This window comes from Arachis ipaensis, chromosome B03 (genome assembly GCF_000816755.2).
Source record: "Arachis ipaensis cultivar K30076 chromosome B03, Araip1.1, whole genome shotgun sequence".
Classification (NCBI taxonomy): Eukaryota; Viridiplantae; Streptophyta; class Magnoliopsida; order Fabales; family Fabaceae; genus Arachis; species Arachis ipaensis.
This window is the reverse complement of record NC_029787.2, coordinates 123,862,144-123,866,681: the sequence shown is the minus strand read 5'-3', so window position 1 is coordinate 123,866,681 and position 4,538 is coordinate 123,862,144.

The window sequence follows — 4,538 nt, the reverse complement described above, 5'->3', positions numbered from 1 at the left end:
TTATACAAACCAAATTACTGCATTTTTTTGTCGTGACAAATTCTGCCTAGATGGGCCTGAAATCTCAGTATTGGGCCCGGAACATTATGTTGTGATTCTAATCCAAAAAGAAAATATGTTCCCTGCACTTTGTAGATCATAAATATGCCCTTTTCAAGATGTTACCAAAAAAAAAAAAGAGAAAAAGAAATTCTCTTAAAAGAATAAAATTGACTTAAATCTTATCAATGCCAAGTTAACTTAAAATTAAATCTGAATACATAGAAGACCTAAACTTAATAAATATTTAATTAATAAAATTTAGGGAGAAAAATATGTAGTGTATAAATTTAAATTTCTATTGTACGCTCCTTATTTAGGCTAATCTGGGCTGTGAAAGGTTAGAGTGAGTGCCAATTATAGCAAAAACTCAATTTTATTGACCAAATTCACCTATTGACTATTGGGCTGACTTAATCAAGTCAACATGAGTTTTACTACAGGAAAAAAAAAAAAATCTTTGCCAGCAAAATAAAATTTAGACATCTATACCAGCAGCCTCCCTATAACCGGATGATAATTAACATACCCAGCGTTACAAGGCCTCTACTAGTGACATACATGTATAATTGTACACCTTGCTAAAAAGTAAAAAGTGCATTAGAGTTAAATTCTAACTATCTTTTTTTGTATTAAAACGGGACCTAGAAGTCCAAAAAAAAAAAAGATTATACATCAGAGATAAGTTGGGATTTGAAGATCTCTCTATAATCATCATCTAATATACTTCTGATAAAATTTATGAGAAAGAGAAATGAGCGTGTGTTTTAAGGTATAACTTGACCCAAAAAAAAAACCCAAAAATATGATCATTATAAAAAATATATTTTTAGGATAAATTTAGATATTAAAATAAATACAACTATAGCTATTAGCCATTAGCTATATGCCTCCCCCCCCCCTCTTCCCCCAAACACGTGTAAATTTTCGCAGGCATGCTGCATACTTTGCCAGCATAATACTTCTGGATAAAGAATTGATTTTATATATTTATTTATTCGAATGTACTAGAAGTTTTGAGTATTTTTTACTATACTAACATTTGAGTATTTCGGCATCTATTTTCACCTAGTCTTAAAGGGGAAAAGGTGTGAACTTTAATAACAATAAGATAGTTTATAATTATTGAAAAGAAAACCTCCCCTCGGGAGTGGAGTTGTTTTAACAATCCTGAATTATATTCTGAACAAAATCTTATCTTTAGATGCTGTTGTCTAAATTATCATTATGATTATGAAATTCTTAATTGGTCTATTAAAAGCAAAGTTATCAGTAAACCAAAAAAAAATTATCAGAATCGAATCAAACCAATTGTTTCAACCAAAAACTCAATGAACTAATACTTTAATTAATGGTAAAAGTTTAACTTGTAATCGATTTTATATGAAGTTGAAAATAAGAGTAATTAAATAATTTAATTTATTTGACTAAATTTTTATATAATAACTGAAAGTTATTAATTTCATGTAAAATAAATTACACCTGAATTTTCACCTTAATCAATTTAAACACAGGATGGATCAAATTTATAATTGGATCGTCTAAAATTAATAATTCGAATCAAATTCATTCAAAACCGATGGTTCGATCAAAACCCGTGAATCAACAGATCCTACTGTGGTCCATCACTCCGTTTAAAAGGAAACAAGTTTTTATTTGTCTGTTTGCGGGCTCAAATAATATATTGGGAGAAATGTGAACATAGAAATTAAGGTGGGGTGTTGCCTATGAATGATGGCTAGGAAAAAGGTGAGAAAAACTTAAAAGGGTAGGAAAATTTTTAGATGTATCGATATATTAGAATTTTAATATTTTTTAATAGTTGAACTTAATTATAAAAAATATATAAAATATATCATTAAAATTAGTGTTTTAAATTTATTAAAACATTAGTGTATCAATATATTTAAAAATTTTTCAAAAGGGTAATTGTTCATACCCTGGCCCAATAAATAGGACCCAAGATCCAAGCAAAGAAGCCCAACCCAAAGGGGTTGGCCCTCCTCCAGTACCGGCCTTCATCCCCAGAAGTCGGTACTGAACACGACCTACTCCAAAGAAGTCGGATACGAGGGTTAGCTGGCAGATAACACTCATTCGAATGAGTAACCGCCCCTAGAAACTCTCTAACCACTTCATAGAGTCATATCTTAACCTCCCTAAGATATGGGAACGGTTATCACCCATCAAGAATAAAAAAGGGGGGAGCCGCAGTGATTACTGCGAGTACCATAAGATATATGGACACTCCACAAACAACTGTTACGACCTTAAAAATGTGATAGAAAAGCTAGCCAGAGAAGGTCTGCTTGACAGATATCTCATAGAAAGGTCGGACGGTCATGGAAAAAGAAAGCGAGAAGATGCGGATAGAAGAGATCCACCACCACAAACTCCGGAGAGACATATCCATATGATCTCAGGAGGATTTGCGGGAGGGGGACTCACAAAATCCTCCCGAAAAAGACACCTCAAGAGAGTCTACCAGGTCGAAGAGGGGTCCCCCGATCTTCCGACCATTTCATTCACAAAGGAAGACGGGCGAGGAGTAATCCCTGGGCACGATGACCCAGTGGTAATTACTATGATCCTGGCAAATGCCCATCTACACAGAACCCTAGTAGACCAAGGAAGCTCAGCAGACATCCTCTTTAAGCCCGCTTTCGACAAGCTAGGTTTAGATGAGAAAGAGTTAAGAGCCTACCCCGACACCTTATACGGATTAGGTGACACGCCGATAAAGCCACTAGGATTTTTACCCCTCCACACCACCTTTGGAAAGGGGAAAAAATCAAAGACTCTGAGTATAGACTTCATAGTCATCGACGTGGGGTCGGCTTATAATGCTTTAATCGGCAGGGCTACCCTTAATCGACTTGGAGCGGTGGTATCGACGCCCCACCTATGCATGAAGTTCCCGACCTCGTCAGGAATAGCGACGGTGAGGGGAGATCAGAAGCTGGCAAGGAAGTGCTACAATGAAAGCCTAAACCTGAGAGGAAAAGGCAGAGAAGTCCACACAATAGAACTCGGGGGAGCAAGGGTTAAAGAAGAGCTACGACCACAGCCCGGGGGAAAAACTGAGGAAATTCAGGTCGGCGAAGAGGAAAGAAAAAACACTCACATAGGAGCCAACCTAGGGGAAACCCTAAGACAAGGGTTGACTAGGCTCCTAAGAGATAACTCCGATCTCTTCGCCTGGAAGGCCTCCGACATGCCTGGGATAGATCCCGAGCTCATGTCTCACAAGCTCTCGGTCTACTCAGGGTCTCGACCTGTACAACAAAGAAGACGCAAGCTCGGCCCAGAGCGAGCCCTAGTAGTAGAAGAACAAGTGTAAGTACAAATTCTGTGATGAGTGCGAAGGTTGGTAATGAACTCAGAATCGACTGAGGGCTCCTCCCCTAAGACCGTGACATCAACCCAGTGAGAGAGAGCATCTACAGAAGCCATTTCTTTTTATAAAAAATGGGGGTAACAAACCTACAAGGGGAAAAGAAATGTCACCAACACGGTCTCTAAAGGGAGGAGGATGCGAAACTAAAGTCTACGGAACACCGAGTTTCAGGTGCACCAGCTGGCCACCTCCCTCACACGTTTGGGTCAACCAACGTCATCCGGCCCACTAATCTCCGGTTACCCACCGTAACAGTAATATAATATGATCTACCAAAATTGAATTTAAAAAAAAAAAAGGATTATGCGTACTATGAATCTATGATTGTATGATATGCTATGATTTGTACTTAACTTTTTGGAAGAATTTCAGCCATGTAATTAGTAGATCGTAATACGCATATATAGAAAAAAAAAAAAAAAGTAAACGTCTAATTATCCAAAGGGAAGTTACCAAAGTTAACGAGACATGTGTTGCATCTATGATGCATATATTATAGGTATATGCCAATACAGGCAATACTTTTAAGAGTTCAAGACAACAAATCAAATCGTGCAACGCTCTCTGATAATATTGGGGCTCGATTATTCATCTTATTTCTCGATCGAATCATTTCACTTGGACAATTGACCTAACTATTTATTTAGTATGTTAATTCAAAAATGTTTTATATACATCTAATTTTAGCTATCAAACAATTAGTCAATTATATTTGATTATGTAAAATAGTTTATATTTTTAGATGGTTGATGGAGTACTATAGTAGTTGCACAATCGAACTAACAGCTCCTTGTCTCTTTACGTTCATGACTTATTATCACCAAAAATTATTTAAAATTTAAATGGAGGTTGTTGTACCGTACAAAATGTTAAAACTTTTTTGTTTTGTCGTCATCAATTGCCTTATCATCTTTTTTTTCCCTATCTTTTTTTCTCCTAAATAGTAAATACCTAACAAATTTATCTTTTAAAAAAACTAGTAGTCCTTTTCTAATTTCTTACTCATCAGATGTTTTAAAAATAGATGGATGCAGATTATTTGTTTACTTGTTTAATATTTAAATATAATTTAATATAATCAGAATTAATATATCAAAACCTA